This window comes from Platalea leucorodia (assembly GCF_965183815.1).
Source record: "Platalea leucorodia genome assembly, chromosome: 10".
NCBI lineage: Eukaryota > Metazoa > Chordata > Aves > Pelecaniformes > Threskiornithidae > Platalea > Platalea leucorodia.
In genome coordinates, this window is record NC_138832.1 from 14,072,764 (window position 1) to 14,096,490 (window position 23,727).

Below are 23,727 nucleotides of genomic sequence, written 5' to 3' on the forward strand. Positions count from 1 at the left end.
TGCACCCTTCACTGGGTAAAAAATTGGTTGAATGGCCGAGCCCAGAAAGTGGCAGTGAATGGAGGCAAATCCAATTGGCAACGAGTCATGACTGGTGTTCCTCAGGTCTCAGTACTGGAGCCAGTTCTGTTTAATATCTTTATCAATGATCTGGATGAGGGGATTGAGTGCACCCTCAGCAACTTTGCAGATAACACCAAGTTGGGTGGAACTTGATCTGCCTGAAGGTAGGAAGGCTTTACAGAGGAATCTGGACAGGCTGGATCAATGGGCTGAGGCCAACCGTATGAGATTCAACAAGGCTCAGTGCCGGGTCCTGCACTTGGGTCACAACAACCCCAGGCAACGCTACAGGCCTGGGGAAGAGTGTCTGGAAAGCTGCCTGGCAGAAAAGGACCTGGGGGTGTTGGTTGACAGACAGCTGAATATGAGCCAGCAGTGTGCTTAGGTGGCCAAGAGGGCCAATGGCATCCTGGCCTGTATTCAGGAATAGTGTGGCCAGCAGGACCAGGGAGGCAATAGTGCACCTGTACTCGACACTGGTGAGGCCGCGCCTCGAGTGCTGTGTTCAGTTTTGGGCCCCTCACTCCAAGAAGGACATCGAGGTGCTGGAGCGTGTCCAAAGAAGGGCAACGAAGCTGGTCTAGAGCACAAGTCTTATGAGAAGCAGCTGAGGGAACTGGGGTTGTTGAGTTTGGATAAAAGGAGGCTGAGGGGAGACCTTATTGGTCTCTACAACTACCTGAAAGGAGGTTGTAGCAAAGTGGGGGTTGGTCTCTTCTCCCAGGTAGCAAGCAACAGGATGAGAGGAAATGTGCTCAAGTTGTGCCAGGGGAGATTTAGATTGGATATTAGGAAAAATTTCTTCACGGAGAGAGTGGTTAGGCATTGGAACAGACTGCCCAGGGAAGTGGTGCAATCACAGTCCCTGGAAGGATTCAAAAAACGTGTGGATGTGGTGCTTAGGGACATGGCTTACAGGTGGACTAGGCAGTTAGGTTAACAGTTGGACTCGATGATCTCAGAGGTCTTTTCCAACCTTAATGATTCTATGATTCTGTGATTTGTTGCAATATACTTTGCTAGGTTATCAGAAATGTTTTTCTTAGAGAAATATGGATGGGAAACTAATAAGCCTTATTTAGCCATCTTTGCTGCCATTTTTAGCTTTTGACCTCCCATGAAGCTCTCATATGAAATCTCTGATAAAATAAAAAAATATTTTAGACAAAGTACATTATTAAATCACTGGAAATAAACCCACATCAGTGTATGACTTTTACAGCATTTATTCAGATGGCAATTTATACAGACCAAGCAGACCAACACACACATCCTTGACGTAGTACAGTAACTCTGCCTCTATTTCCTCAGCGGAACCATCACTGAAGTCTTTCAAATGGATGTCTGCTTTAGGAACCTGTGTCCTCTGCCAATGCGTCCAGGGACAAAGCAAAACCATCAGTATCAGGCTACTCTGTTTCCACCAGATAGGAGTCTGTGCTCCTCATCCACTCCCCATCCTGCCCATCTTTCTTTATAACATTTGTTTAAAAAGTTTTGCTGGACTCCTGGGAAAAATAGAAAAACATTGATAAGACCATACTTATAATTTCAGATCCACCTCAAGCACCCTAAAAACTGAAGTATCAGGGAAGTCAGCCATTTCATCTTATTCCTGTAGAATATGTCTTGCTAATTGTGTAGAAAAGCAATGAATACCGTGAGGGAATCCTCTTTTCTTTTTTTACTTCTGTCAATAATAGCATCAATTCCTCCTGTCTTTCAAAAATATTTGTGAGATACTCATAGGGATAAATCACATACAGCAACTCATCTGTGCTTCTGCTAAGAATATGCTTTCTTCTTTAACCTGATCCTTACACTTTTTACATTGTTCTTTGGAGGCTGAATACTTTTAATCACAGAGACCCAAGCATGATCATGAAGTTAACTCATGTAGCTTTTTCCGCCTCAGTTAATTGCTATTGAAGTGATAGAAAATTTCTTGCCCCTTCTTTTTTCTCCTCTTGTGTTCTTTTGCAGAAATTTTCCAAATATTTAAATGTGAACTCTATACATTCTTTCAGAAACAACCCTTTTTCAATTTGCAAGGTTGTGCATCCACTCTTTCTGGTGAAAGGGAGGAGTAGAAATGATTTCTTAAAGGCTGCCTAACCTTAGCAATAAGACCACCATAGAAACTAAAGTTATCTTGCTGGCAGAGCTGAGTGGCGCAGGACAATATTTGCTATGCTGTGGTTGTTGCCTTAAAAGCAAAAAGAATGTGACCCAATCATTCAAATTACATAAACAGAAGCTGAAGTTTGTTTGATATTTTCTTATTTGGCATAATTAGGCTCCAAAGCTCATAATTTATGCTGTAGTTAAGATCCACAATGCACTGGTATGAACATTTCATGTGAAATTAATGAATGAATAGGCAAAATCCCAACCTCAGGCTCTCAGCACAGCACACTGCCTGGAGTTTTTCTTTATTAAGCACCAATGAAGCATAAATCTCAACTTAAGTTTTTTTCTGTGCTTTTCGTGTTCCTTGGGTTTCTCCATAGTATAATTCAAGACCTGAGTAAACAGCATGTGGAGAGGTTTAGAGGCTGCGGCTCAGATTAGCAAAGGTTGAACAGGTGCCCAGATTCAATTCAGCAGTGGGTGTTTATATGCCTTGCACTGGGCAGATATTCTTTTTTTCATTACAGAGTATCTGGACGAGCCACAGGAATTACTAGTGGGAAAAACACACTCCCCCACAGAAAGGGATAAAGGAAAAAGGAAATACTTGATTTCAGTCAAGGGAGATGAGGTGACTACCCAAAAATTCAGAAAGGAAAAAAAAAAAAGCAACTTTAGGCAAAAATTTTACAACTTGTTCCTTCCAAACCATGCTTCCAGGCAGCTGCTGCTTTGTTTTATCCAGCTGTTCACACAGCTTGGGGAGTTGAAAATTTATTGAAAGTAGACAATTAGTGACTCTGGCTTCTGTATTAGTTCAGGCTCCAGCTTGTTCCTCCATTTCCTGGACAGTTCATAGTGACTATATATTGGGTATAATCATATGCAAGGCAACAAACTCTCCAAGTCAGAAAGCTAAGGCTCAATGAGACTCGCTTAGATTCGATTTCCACTGGTAAGTGTAGATAGGGGCACATGGCTTGAGCATCTTGGCTCTGTGAATACAAACCAGCAGTTGAGCACAGTTACCAAAGGCAATATAGTAACAGTCTCCAAGGGAGAACAGGCTGCCAGGAACCAGAGCTAAGTCTATTTGTCAGATCTGTAAGAAACAAGGTTTCAGTTCAAACGATGTGTCCCATAACAACCCTCCCAATTCAACACACTCTTCAGGAGAACCCCACTGAGAAAAAGTCTTGATCAGCTCCAGCTCTCAATGTTCAATATCTAGAAGTGTCATAGTCTTCTTGTGTCTTAGGAGCAGCATTCCCAAATGAGCAGGTTTACAGCCTATAGACAATACAAAGAAGCAAACACCTGAACTGCATCTCCTACAACTTAGAGACTGACAAATATTGCCCAGTGAAATCTGTAAAGGACCTGGGTTGGAAAGTAACCTATACCACTCACTGGCAGGACAAAACCCTTTCTAGAGGCTGCTACTGTTTTCCAGCCAGGCTACAGTTTTCAGTGAGTGAAAAAAGGCACATTCTAGCAAGGCAAAATAGTTTGCAATGTGATGCACTATAAGTTAAAATGCCTGCAGAAAGAGGCTTACGCTATTCCTATCCCTACAATCAGCTTATTATCTCTAATCTTCTCATAATTTTACAGTCAGGGTAAAGGTAATTTTTTCAGGCAACACCGTACAAAAGGAGCATATCATTCAAAGGATGCATTCAAATACAGGCATGAAGAACATACTCTCATTTACAGAAGGCAGAGAGCTCTATGAAGTTTCCCTGTATTTGCCCCTTAGATTTTTCGTTTTCTCAATGTGCATTTCAATCCGTCTCTTTAGTACTATTGAGACCACAGATAAAACCTACCCTGCTTGCAAGTGTTTGGCAAAAAATAAATTAAGCCAAATGTTTTATTGGCACTTTAAAGTTTTCCCTTTATATGTATATTTTACCATATCTCTGTAAGCAAAGGAATTTTAAAAGTAATTTATTGTTCTTCTCATGTGTTTCTGATTGATTGAAAAATCTGACTTGAAAATTGAGTTTTCCAGTTTATTTTTAAGTAGATCCAAAGAAAATTGGTGTTGTTTCATGCATTTTGTCTACTGAGAAATTGAATTGACTTGAGCAGAAACACATTAAAAAGTAACATGAAAAGAATACAGGAAAAGAGAAAAAATGGTGTGGTAATTGCCGCAGATATATCTCGACACTATTATTGATCTTTGATGTTACTCCCAAGACTGAGTAGCAAGATCATTAGCAAAAACATAACCTTATTTTTATTTGTAACAATTTTTTTGCACTTGTTTGCAGCAAAGGCATGACAAAGTAACATGGATTTTGTACAACTCTCTTATGGTTTAGGTGATTAAATACTGGGAAGGCGCTAAGCACAGATGGATTACAAACAGTTATAAAAAATACGTATTTGATCTTGTATTAAAGTGGAAGTTCTAAAATTTGAACCTCAAGTGATAATTACATATTTCATCTCACTACAGGCTGGAAACAAGACATCATCATCTGGAAAAATCCATGACTTGTAAGTTTGCATAATATTTTAGTTTCATTTCTATTACTTCTGGTGTTGCTTCATAGATAAAGGTAACAATGTTTAGTAATAGCAGTAAAGTCTTTGGAAAAAACTATCCCAACAATCATATCTCAACGAATTTCCTCTTGTTTCCTATCCTGGAAGAATTCAGTGATCTCATTAATTTTGAAAGTGTAAGTTTCTGTGTCCTTTTCTGTCAAAGTTTCCGTTGGAGCACTGAGCCATTCAAAAGCACAAACCATTTGAGAATTTCACCAAAAATTTGATTAATAAGAGAAAACAACATATGAAATTCAATAGAGAAATTTCTTGTTTCAAACTGGCTGTTTTAAAAAGTTCCTTGGGCACTCCCTAAGGCAAATTCAGTGTACAGTTTAAACATCTCCACTACTGACTTTTATATAGATTTCAACATACATCTTGTAAGTACCACAGGTCATTGGTATGGTCACAATTTTTATTTTAAATAATAATATTACATCCTACTGCTTAGATTAACTAGTTTGGCTAACCTGTACTATATCCAGGTATAAGAGACTCATAGATCATAATGCTATCCAATTATGCTGAAAAATAGATGTGAAAATATTGCCACTGAATCACTAGCAAAGAGGTGACTCTCTTCAATTGACAGCAACTTATTTTAAGGAAAGCATACTGCAACTAAAATGTCTGTCCTGGACTGAAGATCTTGTGATGTCCTAGGAACATCACCCAGTGATACTTACATCCTACACTTGAGATGAAAAGAAATTTTATACATTATTAACTTTTTTAAAAATTTTCTGTATTTGAGGGGAGTCACTTTTTAAAATTTAAATTAATCCACTTTTCAGTTTCTCTGTCACACAGCAGAGCTCCTCATTGTAGATCTGTGCAGTAAGGAATGGTGTTATATTACTGGGAACCATTTTGAAGTGTTTTGATATTGCAAATTGACATGACAATGACAGAGCAGCAATATTGTGGAAATAAATAAATGCAATAAAAATACAAAATGCATAAAGATACATATTATAACACCTTCATTCCTCATATATTGAGGAAATCCAGATATTTTTACATGACTGTGGCGTATCTGAATAATTAATAAAGGTGGAAACTTTTTTGAAATTAGACTTCTGCAAAATGATCCAAATATAGACCCGCCATCAGTGAAGGAGGAGTTAGTATGTGAATTATTACAGGATCTTGACCCCTACATGTCGATGGGCCCTGACGCCATCCACCCGAGGGTGTTGAGAGAGCTAGCTGATATCATTGCGGGGCCACTCTCACATAATCTTCGAGAAGTCATGGAGATTGGGTGATGTCCCAGAGGACTGGAGAAAGGCGAATGTTACCCGTATCTACAAGAAGGGCTCAAGGGTGGATCCGGGTAATTATAGGCCCATCAGCCTTACTTCAATCCCCAGGAAAGTTATTGAAAGCATCCTCCTGGAGTCCATCACAAGTCAAATGAAGCATGTGATTGGGAAAAGCCAACACAGCTTCACTAGGAGCAGATCGTGCCTGACAAATCTGGTGGCCTTCTATGATAAAGTGAACTGCTCGGTTGACATGGGGCAAGCAGTGGATGTTGTCTACCTGGACTTCTCCAAGGCTTTTGATACAGTTCTCCACAGCCTCCTCCTGGAGAAATTGATGCGTTATGACCTAGACAAGTGGTCTGTGCTGTGGGTGAGGAATTGGCTGATGGGCCACACCCAAAGGGTGGCGGTAAATAGCTCTTTTTCAAACTGGCAATGCTTCACAAGTGGGGTCCCCCAGGGATTGATACTGGGCCCAATGTTATTCAATATCTTCATAAGTGAACTGGATGACGAGATCAAGTGTAGCCTGAGGAATTTTGCAGATGACACCAAACTGAGTGGGGAAGTAGACACTTTGGAAGGGAGAGCAGGAAGATCTGGATAGGAAGGAAGAGCAGGCTAACCTTCTGAAGTTTAACAAGGACAAGTGTAATGTCTTGCACCTAGGAAAACATAATCCAGGTGTGCAGCTCAGACTGGGATCCACCTGGCCAGAGAGCAGCTCTGTGGAAAGGGACCTGGGGGTCCTGGTGGACAGGAAGCTCAATATGAGTGAACGGTTGCTGCTGTAGCCAAGAAGGCCAATAGGATGCTGGGTTGCATCAACAAGGGCATCACCAGCAGAGATAAAGAAGACACTATCCCTCTCTACTCAGCGCTTGTCAGGCCACACCTGGAATACTGTGTACAGTTCTGGTCCCCGTTATACAAAAAAGATGTGGACAGGGGTCCAGAGAAGGGCTACCAAGATGATCAAGGGTCTGGGAAGCCTGCCATATGAGGATAGGCTGTGAGAGCTGGGTTTGTTCAGCCTTGCAAAAAGGAGGCTTAGAGGTGATCTCATCACCATGCACCAGTACTTAAAAGGGAGCTACAAAGAAGATGGAGACTCCCTTTTTACAAGGAGCCACGTGGTGAAGACAAGGGGTAACGGGTACAAGTTACTCCCAGGGACATTCCAATTGGACATGAGAGGTAAGTTTTTCACAATGAGAACAGTCAACCATTGGAATAATCTCCCCAGGGAAGTGGTTGACTCCACTACACTGGACACGTTTAAGACTCAGCTGGACAGGGTGTTGAGCCATCTCGTCTAGACTGTGCTCTTGCCTGGAAAGGTTGGACCAGATGATCCTTGAGGTCCCTTTCAACCTGCTATTCTATGATTCCATGAAAATAGAGATAGCCTACAACATATAGGCTTAATTTTTCCCCCTTAGATCCTACACAAGTGTATTCTTGGTATAGTGCCATCACTTAAAATCAAATGCATTATATGTAGACTTAATGCTTTTAAAAACATTTCTAAAAGAGCACAAATGAAAAGATTCCACGTCTTCTGTTCTGTACAAATGAAAAGACTTCACAGTACAGTGTAGCACGGTTAAAAGCAATACAAAGACACTGCTGGAGCTATAAGCAATAATAAAATGTACAGTATAACCATCATGTGGACAAATTGTTTACATATGGCAGAAAGGAAAGCTGCCAGAAAAATCCTTTAATATTCCTAGCTACTTTTCTTAACCAGCTCTCACCTTTTTTTCATCATGTTCAAATATCTATCCTTGGCATGGAGTAGCAGATGAGAATTTGACACTGTCATATAAAATAAGTTTTCCATAATGAAACACTAATTAGTCTTTTTTAGTTTTTAATTGTCAATTTGCCCCTCAGGCCTTCGGTTACTTACATGTTACTCTAAACTTCCTAATAGTTTTTAACACACGGTCCCATATTATTTTTTTCTTTCAATTAAATTCAACAGCATTTTAATTCACTTTTCAGAACGTAACATTTTTTAAAATGTTACTTACTTTCCTAGCTGATCATTCATACCTTAATAATGAACAACTGTCAGATATGATATATTTTTGCTACCTTTTATTATTTTAATCTTTTCTTCAATAATTAAAATGCCTTTCAAAATTACAATTGCTGTATTTTAATTCCTCTTGCAGAAAATATTGATGTAAATTTTGTTTCATGCTGAAGATACTTTCTGTGACTACCAGCAAATGCAAAGAGAAAGAAAGCTCTTCAAAGAGAAAAATAATTGCACATGCAGATTATGTTCTGCCCCTCCAAAAATCTCTGGATAAACTATCTCAGGAGTCATGTCTTTGCTCATTTCCTTTTGTCCCCTAACCTGGAAGAATATTCACGTATATAGAAAATGCAAGCTTCTGTGGCACTTAAGAACAAAGTTTCTTTCAGAGCACTGAAGGCCAGTTATCAGCTAGATCAGGTAGATTCAATGTCGTGTAATCAATTCGTAATGTATTACATTACAAAATTACATAACAGAGGACAAGACCCCAACTGCTTGGTGCCAGGTATGATTTTGGATCTTTACACGTAAGTTTTTTCTCTTCATGGCTACACTTTGCCATAGGCTGATATAACACTCGGATTTCAAATTCTGTAGATATCACCATATATGAAGATGAAAAATAGCCAACATTCCTTCTCCAAATCTCAAGACTCAAAAGATGATAATCATAAAAACTTTTCTGTCCCAGAATCCTCATGATGAAGGCCAACCTTCAAGCACTTGGAATTCAGCTGATGTAGTGGAATATATATTTAGCATAAGGTACTCAGGTTGTGTTGCATTCAGAGTGTTAAATACTTTAGAATGACCCCAGGAATGCATTAGCAGAGAATGTAAGACAAAGAACATTACTGTGATGTACGAGTGGCTCTGGAAAAGGAAGTCATAACACACTCTGAGCTCCAACAAACTGTAACTGCTGAGAGGCCATGAGAATCACTTCCCGCTAGACCACAGTGCAACAGTATAGGTTTGAGAAGAAGAATAAGGTGGCTGCTGTTGTTACATCTCCACCTACTATGAATAAATTCAATATCCCAGTTAAGGCTAAGAAAACCACAGGTTTCAATCTCTATAACCTGCAAACTCAAAAGATATGAGCAAATCTTTTCATTTACAGCTATTATCTATGAGAGTTGCACCATCTTTTCTTGCAATGATTATAAGATTTTGAGCAGCACACTGGTCACTAGGAAATCCAGGTGTGTTTCAGATAAAATTGTTTCATTTTATGAGCTCCAGGGCATACAAGCCAGTGCTACTCCTTGACATTTTTACTTACAGAGCCAAATTTTCTTACTTTTCTTAAATTGTTTTTTAACCTAGATATTCTGCAAACTATATATGAACACCTGAGTTACAAGTGTAGAACTGCAGCTTGAGGATTTTTGGTATATTTACCACATCACAGGATTATGCTGCCAAATGAGTCAGTAGATTCAATACAATCTATTCAAGGAGAACAACCAACCCAAGCAGTGTTTTTCACCAAGTAAAAACTAGTATTCATCAACAAAAATAGAATATGTGTTTAGTCTGGCCAAAATTATCTCTGCGCACACCTACGCCAGCGAAGTTCGCCTTCTTTATCCTGAGAATCAACTCAGTTATATCTACCAAATGTTGTAGTAAACCAGAAAGATCTGGCTCCAGACTCACTTCTCACAGCTGTTAGATATCCACTATCTTTAAGAGTATGTCTGTTACGAAATTCAAAGGCATAATGACAATTTATGTAGCCATACTGGTGCTGGCTTTAAATAAGCCATCTTTGCTACAGACGGGAGTGTTGCTATGGTAGCACTAGAGTCAATGCAGGCCACAAAACCTGCCTAAGTTCAGGGATCCAGTGTCTGCTACACTCCGTGTTGCCATGGCTGCACTCCTATAAGTACTAGCTGATTTAGCAAGATATAATCTGACTCCATGCATTGCAATCTGGTTTTTAAATTGCTCTATGAGCCTACTCTGAGATTGCAAGGATAAATTCTAGAAAATAGTTCTGCCTACTATTCCCCAGTCTTCCTAAATGAGATGCTGGTTGGAAAACAAGATCAAAGTTGCATGATCTCCCCCAAAAAAACCCAATGTCATTCATACAACTAACACACTTACATGTTTAGCATATTTTGTAATAGAAGCACTATCTGACCATATGTAGAAAAAGCCACTGATGTTTACTTCCCTCCATCCACATTTCATCTAGGTTCATGCATTCACCATGACAATTGGTATTACCGTGTCTCCTGATCAGTGCCTAAACTCAGCTGATTTCAGTGAATCAAGATTTAGTGTATAGGAAAAGGGGAAAATTTTCTTTGCTTTAAATATCCAAGTAACTCTATACTGAAGTCAAGAAAAACATATGCCACATTCCACAGGATGGAAGAAGGAAATAAAGCTAAACTCTGAAAAGTATTTTTTGGTTTGTTTGTTTTTAGTTAGAAAACCTCTAACTCAACCTGCCACCTAATATATGGAATTTGCCATCAAGTTCAGCATATTATCAAAACATCCAGACTGATATAAAGCAGGCAAGTTCTGCAGTTTTTTGGACTGTATACTACAGGAAAAAGGGGAAAATGAGAAGAATGTCAATAGTCTTCCCTACCAGAAGATGATGATAATTTTCTCCAGATAAGATTCAGATCTATTACAAGATATAGGAGCAACAAATTCAGTTAACTTTTCCCCAATTTTTACCTTCCAAGTGTTCACGGCAATACTATTAGTAGTATTAGTCACTCCTGAGTGTGCTGAGTGACTTTGGTTTTTCAATGAGACAGGAATAGCATTTTCTTTGATACCTTCTAGCAAAGTTTAGGATGCAACACACTGTCCTTATACAGTCTGGTATCTGTTTAGGGATTTAACAATGGCTCTGCTGCTAGAAAAATCTTCATGAATAATGGGAATCTTAGTCTTTCTGATTGATGATATTTGAGTTTGAGATTAAATTACTTTCCTTAAATATGCTAAGTTACTTCACTAAAAATAGTTTGTAACCAAAACCTTTATCCTTTTGTCTATTTTTTCCTTCCTCTCCCTGAAGGATCATAGGAATGATCTGAGGAAAATCATCCCTAATCTAAATGTTTACAAAATATTATTTGCTTAAAAATAACGTGCATTTGTTTTTAAACATTTCCTTTTTATGAATATCAAGATAACCAATGTTAAAATACATGTGCTCCTAGCATTACCTAGGATGTAGAGAATACAAACTCCTCATAAATTTTCTCTTCTTGCTAAAGTTCAGTCAAAAATTCTGCATGACAAATCACTACGGAACTGCCACTTCCATTTCTAAGTCAAAATGCAGTGTAGGGGTAAAGTCAGGTTAATCGTTTTAGAAGAGAGCTGGTCAGTATTTGCTGTTCATGTCATAAATGCGCTTGTTTCCATTAATTATGCTTCCTCCCTTGCTTAAGCATCATGACTATAACTTTGCTATACATAGTATGCTTAACAAGCAGGAAATGTCTTTGTAGGGCACCATGAAGGTCACTTCCCCACTTTACAGTTCACTATGCACTCAGATGTAACATAACTAAAATACAGTAGCTTCTGAAGTCACAGTATTTTATGAACAGGAAAACCTCATATTTGACCCAGACTCCCTTTTTGCATTTGGGATAATTATACCTTTTCTTTTTACAATCTATCTATCTTTCTGATGCCTCTCTCATTTACTGGACCATATACTATGGCAGAATTTAGTCTGCATTGCTCTTGTTGGACAAGAAAACAGTCTCGGCTTCCTTCCCCTAAGACTGAAGCTCAAAATCAAGAAAATGTATTCACTGCTGTCTACATTTATAACCTAATGCTGCAGACTATAACCTTGGAACAGTAAAACAAATGCAGCATTATAAAAGACATCAATTTATCCTTCCCACTAAACAATATGAGATTTCTTTTTCTTTACCAACACTGGCAGGTAGAAAATTTACTTAGATGGAACATTCTTTGATGTATCCACAGAGGCCAAAGCAACCGTACATTTTTCGCTTAACTCAAAATCATTATGGAAAAACAGATCAGTGTTTAAAAATAAGAGATAGAAAGCTGAGCTTACTTCAAGTTTGAGATAGAAAAATTTAGAGGTTAGTTCAAGAGAAGCTGAGAATAAGGATTTCCATATCTTAATTCTTATTCTGCTACTGCTTGAAAAGCGGTAAGAGAAGGCTGACTTTTCATGTGTTTCTCTAATTTCCTGCATGTAATTCTCTCCACTTTCAAAGCTACATCCAAGACACTGACTTCCTTGACAAAGCCTTAGGCTATCTAATAATAAAAAAAATTGTTGTATTAAAACAAGGTTTCATTATTAGGAATTTCCTAGAATGACAACTAAGAGCTTCCTATTTCTTACACAAATAAATATATATTGGAGTTAATATGACTATTACTAATCTAAGTGGATGTAACACACAGACATTGAATGTAGCTAATAAAGAACAATCTCTGAATGTATCCACTTCTGAAGCAGAAAGGCTTGTTCTGAGGGCAGCAGGAAAACGTAGACAAAAGAGACTCAGTGACAAAGCAAAGGCAAAGGTAAACTGGAACTCAGCAACAACATTTCACTCTATAAATATAACTGCTATTAAAAAACAGTTCCTTAAATTATTTTCAAATTCCATTATGAGCTTATAATACACAGGAACACTGGACAGAATTAAATTAGCATAAGACTATACACAAGCTCAGAACTAGAAAGACATATTATTCCTGTTTTCTATTTCAGAACCAATATTGCTAAGCAAATTGAGTCAGAATTTCTACCCTGATTCACTGATGTCACCTTAATTTGGCTAAGTTACAATAACAGACACATGAAAATAAAGAAATACAGCTCTCCTCCTGCCTCCTGCCATGTGACTAGGTAAATACCAGTGTATAAAAATACACACTTCTTTCTGAGACATTTACTTTTGGTTGTCCTTACATTAATGACTAAAAGAAAGTAGGTGATAATAGTCCTTCTGTCCTTTTGTAAAATTAGAAGGAAGCACACATTTGTTGATTCTTCTCTTAAAAAGAGCTGTTAGGTGTCCCAAGCTGTTAGGTCTCTCAAGTGAAAGCTGGCCCAGCAAAGCTTTCCTCATTTCCATCCGTTGGAAGATTTTGTTCCTCACAAAAGTCACTTTCCAACAGGGTGGTTTGAGGGTATATTCAAGATCTTATAAAGTCCAGCCTTCAGGCAAGTGCCTGATGAGAAAGCCCAGGGTACAGAAAGGAAGAAAAAAATCCTGACTACTGTACTAACCTTGCTGTCTCTGCTTCTGATTCACCATTGAACAGTTGGTACAGTGTGGCTTCCTGGTAGGTACAGTCCCCTGCTGTGCTCAGCAGGGATGAAGACAGGTTTGGCATGCACCCCGCTCTTTAGGGCTCTGGGGATCTTTATCACTTATCCCTCAAGTATAAAACCAGTTCTTCTGTTGGGAATGGAAAATAACAGGAATACAGCCATCCCTATCCTCTTCTCTGAAGTCAGTCTATTGAAATCGTAGTGGTGGCCAAGTGATTTCATTAAAATGAGATCTCCACAGCAACCTTACTATATTTTTCTCACACTAATCCAGTACCCAAAAGCTGTATACAAAGCAATGAGGTGTAAAAATGTAAATATTATGTGATATAAATAAATTATAACAAGATAGCGGGCAACATTTATCACAACCTCACCTTGCATAAGGATTGTGATTGTGCCACCTTCCAGCGAACATCACCTACTTAAACCATGTGGAAAATAGGATGCAGTTTATGAAATGAAACTGAAAATCCTCCTGACAGTGACATGTGAGAAGCCCTACAGTTTGGTGTGACTTTTCAAGTTTGCACTTATTATCTAGCTACATATTCTCTGCACAGAGGATAAGTCTTTCCTCTTTAGAAGTGACAAGGATAGAGGAGGAAGTCTATAAATCAATGAGGTACAAGACTTATCTCAATCCAGTCATATATGGATTAAATAGGACTAGTAGAACAAAGATTGTCTCATTTTCGAGGTCTTTTCTTATAGTAAATCTAAGCAAACATGAATTAGATTTCCCCAAAATAAAGCTGCAGAGATATGCTTTTTCACACTCTCTTTCCTTTGTTCCTTCAAAGCATACCTGGATTTTAGTATTTAACAGAGTATTCAAGATAACCCAATAAAAAAGTAATGTAATTGTAATTATTTTGCTGGTTTTATCCTTAGTGGTAAAGTTTCTGATGGATATTGTATTGTATGTATTCCTAAAGTTCTTTTGAAGAGTTCTAGTATGTAATTACCATGACACAAGGGACTGATATCTTCATTACAGGTTACTGGCTCTGCCATAGGTAATATGGCAAAGCAAAATCATATAAAGCAGCCTTAGCTGGTCTGCCTGCTACTGGACAGAATTAATCCTTGCTGAAAGTAGTTCTTCTCAGTCAGATTCAGTGAGTACTCTAAATACTGGACTCAGAAAACAGTAGGACAAAATGCGTAAATGGCGAAAACTCTTTTTAAAAATACGTAAAATATAGCAGTCTTATTATATAGCCTTATTCCTCATGATAGCCCATTCTTTCACTTCCTTATCAAATTAGCAGGATCTATTTATACTAGTTTATGGAAATGTAATATACCTGGCTATGAGTGTCTTTTCCTAATTAAACCATTGTAGTTCTTCCTCTCAAGATGCATCATTCTCTTGTTTTGGGACCCAGAACAAAGGCTACTTAAAATAAATTGAAAGATTGCCACAGATGTCAATATGCTTTGTATCAGGCCATTGGTAAAGCCACCGTTTTAGGAAAATGGAAAAAGAAATGTATCATTTTTTCTATATTTGTATCTGTTGTTAAGCATTGTGTAAGTACTTGCACCAACATTGTCATGAAAATGAAGGAGAAGACACACATGAAAAATTATACTTTGGGAACAATAATATCTGCTTCTATCCCAAAAGCCGAGGCATGTTGTAGATCGTGTTTAAATTTAATTGAAGAAAGAACTGCTAATGGTGATGGATGTTGATGTTCATTCACATTAACTACCAGAAAGAAAGAAAAAGAAAAAAAAGTGAATTTTAGTTTTGAAGGGAGGGAATGAACGTAGTGAGAGAATCAGAATTACAAAGCACATTGTGCCCAATACAGTGGTGCAGAGGAGTACAAAACTTGACTGCAAATTCAGATGAGTAGGGATCAACTCTGGGTTTATAAAGAACTTAGCAAAGGGATCTCTGTATGTGAAGAAACTCCTAGGGGCTCTCATGATACAAATAATCATCTGTAGGTGATGGAATAAGAAAGCAGCAGCCACAGACACCACATGCCCTTCTACACATACTAGCAGAAATTGGGCAGATTATGTTACGCAAACAGTAGATTTATGCCCAGAAGCAGTGAAGTCTGGCCATTCTCTGTACAGACTCATTACAGATCCTGTATTGCTGGCATGGCCAACTCAGGAACCAAAGAGTGGCTCACAGTGTCACAGTGCAATCCCATGCCCATTACTGCTGAGTCACTGATTGGCATTAGTCTGTTTCTCTCTGCCAGCCAGGTATGGGAGTTTACAAACAGAAAACTAAGTCTCACAGGTGAGGCTTTGAGATTAACATGTTGAGGTGCTGTAGCATCAAGGAACCTTACCACTCCTTCCTGAAAGATAAAAACAAACTAAATGAGAATCTTGGACTTCAAAAAAGAGAATTCCTAGAGGGCAGTGAGATGTATATAGGCACATAACAATGAACATTTGGGGAAGTTAAAAAGCTATCTGAATTGGATATCATTCACCAGTTCATTGATGTTTCCTCTTTTGTATTTTCATGTGACAATACCTAAGGATTAAAGCTATCTTGCAGAAAGGTGTCAATTCCCGTTGCTTTTACCTTTGTTTTTAAATGATTATTCAATTCGTCATAACCTGGCATGTTGCCTGCAAATTAATATCTCACATTTTGCCAGAAAACAACACAATGCTCATCATCATTGCCTTTCACTTACTTAAGTGTTTCTTCCTTAGTATACAGCCTTCTCATTAGACTAGTGCACTGGTCAAAAGCTATCCTATATAAAGAAATTCATAGGTGCAGACCTGTTTAAACCAAAGCAAGAGAGCTAGTTATGATAAATACCACAATTCATTACCTCAAAAACAAAACCCCAAACCACTGTGGAAGAACTGATGCTCTAAATTCTCATTAGGTTTGGTCAAAGGAAGAAGTAGTTTTCATCAAAAAACACCTTATCATCTAAGCTGTCTATCTAAAGGATATCTTGATCTTTTTGAAAAAAATCAACAGTAAATTCAACCAACCAAACAATAACAACAAAACCTATGTATAAATCAAAAAAATAAGAAGTTTCAATCAAAAATATGATTGGTTTTTCAGCAGTGACATATCTGGCTAGTTTCCTCCCTCTTGCGCAGGTTCTCAGGTGGTATAAAATATCTTCAACAGCTGCCAGACAGCAATAACAACCATTAGGCAAATGAAGAGCTTTTCTGAGAATATCAGCCCTTATGAAAGACCGTTCATTTCTCTCTGCTATCTATTTCTCCATCATTCACTCTTACGGCAGTTGTCATACCACCCTGCTCAGCTGCAACTTCATCTTTCCATTTTATTGCATATGCCTTGCAAATGTCTTTCCTAGCAACATCTTTGACTTACATTAGCTGTAAAATAAAGACTGAAAAAATGGTTATAGTGGTTTCTGGACTCAATTATATTATCATATTAGATGCCTGCATGTTTCCTTATAACAAGATACATTTCTAAAGAAGTGAAAGAAACTTTTTATGAATAGCAATACTGTGGCCTGCTTGTTTTTGTGATTTCACATATGTAATTACTGTAGGTTAGCACAATGTTAGCAAGAAGTAAATTGGACGTTGATTCCCTAAATAGGAAGAAAATATGGCTTTACAGTCTCCAGGAAATCCGAACTTTTATATTCAGTTTTAATGACAGTTTCATGTATAGCATGAATGATACAGTGCCTGGGTATGTGGGTGTGTGTATGTTGTGGGGTTACTACTCAAACCCTGGTACCAGTGGGAGACACTTGCAGATGACAAAGCTATGTCTTACTCATTTTGCTCAGGCTCTCCTGTTGAATATTATACACTATGAAATGCACGTTTTCAAATGATCAGCTATTATGAAGACAAAAATGGGTCAAGATTTAGCTTTCTCACTGCTTTCTCTCAGTAATGTGTTACTGTTAACTACAGGCTCTATCAACATTTAATCCCAGCGGTAGCAAGTTTTCCTCCAGAATAGAAGGTTATTCATTAACTGTATCTAATAATTAATACAGACATCATTAGAAAGAAAATAATGTTGGCTGTTGATTTCCACAAAAGACTGCATACAGCGTGGCTTATAAATTGTCTCCATAAGAACATGTGTATAGCGTGAAGAATATTTCACCGATACTGCACAAATTCTGAAGTACTCATGCAAGACTGACCAGATAGCCTTTCCAAAAATACAGAGCCCAATGTTATGACCACTTCTAGGTTGTTGTGCTGGTGGCATTTCCATAAGGAATTCCATTTTGCCAGAACACTTTAAATATTTTGCTAGTGTTCAAAATTCAGGAAGCCAACTACAGAATGGGTCTCTCCCGCTAAACAATTTTGAATCAATAATGTACATTTGAGCATAAACTAAACATTTCATAATTTATTTACCAACAAAGAAAACTTCCCTGTTATGCATTACTCAGGGAGGAGAAGAGTAGCAGAAATATGCTTTAGCAGTGCAAACTCATCATGATTGTTCTGCCTTAAGCAAAGGTCTAACATTTGCCTTCAAATTATAGTCAGGATGTTTTCTTGGCTGAAAAATGGAAGCAGAAATGATAGGATTGTGAAGATCTTTGACGGGATATGATGTGAAACTTCTCTCTCAAAAGGAAAAATATCATTGCACAATTAAACACTGCTATTTGCTTTGAAACAATTGTTTCCCTTGAGGACTCTTAACTGCATATTTTGTCTTTTGCTGCTCCTATAACACAGACATAATCTGCTTCCCATCTTAAAATGGAGATGTAGCATGTTTCTGTTTAAAGAATTCGTCTAGGTAATTCTCATCCAAGTTTCTGGGTAACAAAGCCAGGTTAAACAAAGCAATATTAGCCTTCGGCTAACATTTAATTATAATTTGCTGCACATTCTACGTCTGTTTGCCTCTCCATTTATCTTTCTGGAAAAATAAAATATATACTGTGCCGCCAGTGTACAGAACATATGGCTTGATGATTGATACTCCACAACATGCAGTTATTGTATGATGTATACTGTCCCCTGCTGAAACGACAATTTCAATCAGAGAGCAACAGCACGCAACTTTCTTCTTTCCTTTTGTGGAAACACTTCGGTTTTATTACCTGTATGCAGGACTGTAAAAATGTTTTGGCAACAATATGAGGTATGTTTCCAAACCTTGAAAAAATAAAAAGTAACTTCTTTTTTCGGAACTTTCTGAAAATTCTTGTTCCTCCTCTCAGAATTTCAGGTTATTCGCTGCTACTGCTGCCTGTACTGATGTAGCCCAAACATACGGGATTCATCAAGATCATGGATGTGAAGACAAATGAGAATGAAAACAAGCTAATTGTAAAAAAGTTGTAGGTCAAAAACACTTCAGTTATGATCCTGATTCACTGTAACTGACAAGTATATCTCCATCAACATTCCCTTCAGGGCTCCAACAGTATGTTTACTTTTGTGCATGAACTGTTGTTGATGTGTGATATTTTAGGGAAGCAAGCATAGCAAGACACAGCAACTCACATTTGACTTCTCGTATACATGTCCTTTTATCATTTCTCCTACGCTGCACCAATAAAATTTCTTGTCACAATTTAAAATCAAAAATTCAGAGCTCAGATGGCCACAGATTCTTGAGGTGCATTACTGAAGAATGATTAGTATGTAACTATCTTTACAGAAATTCAAATACAGGTTATATCTGCTGCCTCCTGTAAGAAAACTATTTGTCTGCAAGAGCATCCAGTGACAGGGCATTTGCTTTTCAGATATCATATTTCAACAAAAGTTTTTTATATATTCTACACCATTACCAAGGAATATCTCAAAGTTCAGTGCATCAGCAACACAAGATGATGTTCTTTTTATTTATAGGTATATGATTGTATACTTTAATTCCAGATATGATCAATCTCACTGTAAAGGAAGTACACTATGTTTTATTAAGGACTTCTGGAGAACATAATTCTCACAGTAAGTGAAAGTATAAGTAAATATTCTTGCAAGTGATATATAAATTATTCTGAGTGAGCAACAGCATGGCAGTCAAGGTTGATCAGATTATTTACAATATAGCCTTATGAAAAGAAAAATGTTAGATTTGGGTCCAAATATGGAAATTTTCATGACTGACATTTGTGGCAATTTGGGGATCAATGAACTTTTCGTGAAAACCTGAAGCAAAGTTTTTACTGCAGGAGAGGGAACTTTTTTTGGAAATTCAGGTTTGTTCATGTTATCAATCTGAGTTATATTAGTACCTGGAGAGCCCAACTGAAACCAACCCTCATTGTAACAGGTGCTATATTTATACATAACAAGAGATGCGCAACTCCAGTATCTTACTATCAATCAATCAAAATTGTCCAAGTGTTAAGGAGAGGAAAAGAGGTAAATGGCAGCCGAGGTCATGTGCCATTCCAGGCTCAGATGCTGACTTGACACCTGGTTAACATCTCTTCCTATACTGTGCTCCACCCTCTGGCAGCTAAATTCACTTGAAGAAAAATGGCTTTGCAAAGAAAATTTATGCAAGTGTATGTTTTTTCAAGAAAGTCTTCTAACTTCAAGGGTGCAGAAAAAAACCCCACACATTACCCTAGCAGCAAGCTCAACAATATGTGGTCTTAAAAGCATAAAATAGTAAAGAAACAAAATGTTTCCAATTCTCGTCAAGATATATTTAAAAGTATATACAGAGTATATATATGAAACACACCAGTAAAGAATATCTGAACACTGTAAGAAAATTACCTGATGATTCATTCTGCATTCTTCTTAGGTCCAGTAAAGCAGTCTTTTAAAGAAATAGGCAGACAGTACTGCCTATTATTTTCAGTGAAAGTTAGGAGTCTACACTTTCAAAAACATTCTTGGACAAAGTTTGTTTCCAGTTATAACAATTTAAATCCAGAGTAACTTAACTGGTATCTACAGAGCTGTTCAAATTTACACAGATGTCACTAAGAAGAATTTGGTTCTGTGTTCCACATACATTGTTTTCCTCTGTAAAGCACAGTATAGATGACTACAGGTATTTCAGGGACACTCTGGTATATTATTCTGTATGGCAATTCCATCTAACGAAATAATTAAATATGCTCTAGCATGTTGTTGGAGAATTGATCACCACTTTATTGTGAATAGCCATGCATTTATGTATAAAGATTAATTGCCTTCCCACTCTGGTGGGGAAAAAAAAAAAAAAAAAAAAAGAAATGTAATGAACAAATTGTGTTGTCACTTCTGTGGGAAAAGTAACTTCTGAAGTTACTATGTGGTGTTGTAAACCTCAACGTCACAACTGTGTTAAAAAAAGTCACGAATCAAACCACCACTTATGATGAGATGCCATATTTTTAACAAAAAGTATCAAGCAGGCTACTTTCATTTCTTTGTTTGACCCTCTAAGATTAATTCCTTCAATTTCCTTCCAAGAAGCATATGGGCTAGGACCTTTAAAGAAAAAGCTCATGTTTTCACATAATCACAGAGTGGGACCGTGACAAAATCCTAGATACAGCAAGAATTTCAACAGCAGGTTACAGTGGTGTCTTGAGAGCTGAATCTGACCTTGAGTTAATTGCTTGCCATTTCATCAATCATGGCCACTATTCATATATAGTTTACCTCCACTCTCTCCCCCTCACTCCTTTGAAACATGTTTTGATATCTTGACAGGAAAAGTGTTCCCTAAGTTTGTCCCAAAACTTTCTGGGACATTGGCAATACTGAGTAAGAATGCAGGTCTTACCCAGACCTCCTTACAAGTCTTAAGCACTATTATTTTATACAGTTTATGATAAGTAAAGATTGCCTATTTAGACAGTAAAATCTGTTTTTCATAAGCAAGTATAAAAAAATTCCTTTTTTTAAATCTCTTTTTTTTCCTATTACTTAGGTTTGCTATGAAGTACCATGGAAACTCAGCATCAGTATTGTGTGGTATTTGTAAGCACTTACAGGCTTAACAGGAAAAATTGACCATTAAAGGCAGTCCGTGAACTTTGCTGTGTTTCTCTGATATGTGAGATTTATTAAATAAAAATTTCTAGATCATTAAGCAATTAACCTATTCTTCCTTTTCTAGGTGAGGACATGACTGATGATTTATTTAGTTTCAGAAGCTAGAAGGGAGAGGAGAGAAAGGCTATTTTTAATAGCTAAGGAAAACTGACAGTTGGGAATCAATAAGTAAATGACAAAAAGCTCCATGGACCCTGGTGGCTCGCCACAATAGTATGGTAAAACTTCGCTGGTTCCGAAAGCTAGCTATATGCAAGTGTTGCATGTGAGTGGTGACAAGACATGCCATATTTAACTCCCCAATCTCAGTGGTCGATACTAACATGGATACAGATGGAATAGAAAGTAGCATAAGTCTTAAGCAGAACTTGAATTTGTAGACCTAAGTGGCCCTAAAGCAGCTGATATTCTCTATTAAATAATAAAGCACTGAATCTAACTCTGTGATTCTTTTACAAAGAGACACAGTTATGCTAGGAAAAGGCATATGCAATTACTTCTCATGTGACCACCACAAACATGTGATTCCCAAACCCATTCTCAGAGAACGCAACATCAGGTATCACCTTGCCTAAAATCTGGCATAGCAAGGGAGTGCATACACTTTGTGGTATGGTGTCAACCTTGGGAAAAAGTTACAAGAAAAAGAAGTGGTATATTGGCACACTCCACCAATTCCCTCTTGAAGAACTGCAACCTCTGATCTTTCTTGGTTTGTAGGCTTCCTGCCAACCACGTGATTTAGGGGACTGAAGATACACCTGTGCTTCACTCTGAACCCATAATGCCACATGATGATTACTAGTGAATATACAGTTTCATTGTGAACAAAGAAAAAAAAATCACATGCAGCAGACTCATTCCATCTACGAAACATGATTAAACTGGTATTGCTGTTTGAGACAGTAGTGACAGTTACTCACTACATAAATAAGGCTTCACTCATCAACAACAAAGGCAGTTCTTTAAATGTGCAGTATTTACATAATTTTCCTGATTTTGCAAATTTCTGAAACATATTATCATAGAATCATACAAGTGTTCGGGTTGGAAGGGACTATTAAAGGTCATCTAGTCCAACCCTCCTGCAATTGGCAGGGACATCAACAACTAGAGCAGGTTGCTCAGAGCCCCATGCAGCCTGTCCTGGAATGTTTCAAGGGATGCAGCATCTACCACCTCTCCGGGCAACCCATTCCACTATTTCATCACCCTCATAGTAAAAACTTTCTTCCTTATATCTAGTCTGAATCTACTCTCTTTTAGTTTAAAACCATTACACCTTGTCCTATCGCAACAGGCCCTGATAAAAAGTCTGTCCTCATCTTTCTTATAAGCCCCCTTTAAGTATTGAAAGGCTGCAATAAGATCTCCCCGCAGCCTTCTCTTGTCCAGGCTGAACAACCCCAACTCTTTCAGCCTTTCCTCATAGCAGAGATGTTCCAGCACTCGGATCATTTTTGTGGCCCCTCCCCTGGACCCGCTCCAACAGGTCCATGTCCTTCCTGTGCTGAGGACCCCAGAGCTGGACACAGTACTCCAGGTGGGGTCTTATCAGAGCGGAGCAGAGGGGCAGAATCACCTCCCTCAACCTGCTGGCCACGCTTCTTTTGATGCAGCCCAAGATACGGTTGGCTTTCTGGGCTGCGAGAGCACATTGCCGGCTCATGTCCAGCTTTTCAGCTATCAGTACCCCCAGGTCCTGTTCCTCAGGGCTGCACTCAATCCCTTCATCCCCCAGCCTGGACTGATACCAGGGATTGCCCCAACACAGGTGCAGGACCTTGCACTTGGCCTTGTTGAACCTCATGAGGTTCACATGGGGCCACTTCTCCAGCTTGTCCACGTCCCTCTGGATGGCATCCCGTCCCTCTGGATGGCATCCCGTCCCTCAGGCATGTCAGCTGCACCACTCAGCTTGGTGTCATCTGCAAACTTGCTGAGGGTGCACTCAATCCCACTGTCTATGTCATTGATGAAGATATTGAACTGCATTGGCCCCAGTACGGACCCCTGAGGGACACCACTCATCACTGATCTCCATCTGGACATTGAGCCATTGACCACTACCCTCTGGATGCGACCATCCAGCCAATTCCTTATCCACCAAGCAGTCCACCCGTCAAATCCATGTCCTTCCAATTTAGGGAGAAGCATGTTGTGGGGGACCGTGTCAAAGGCCCTACAGAAGTCCAGGTGGATGACATCCGTAGCTCTTCCCTTGTCCACTGATGTAGTCACTCCATCATAGGAGGCCACTAGGTTGGTCAGGCAGGACTTGCCCTTGGTGAAGCCGTGCTGGCTGTCTTGAATTACCTCCCTGTCCTCCATGTGCCTTAGCATAGCTT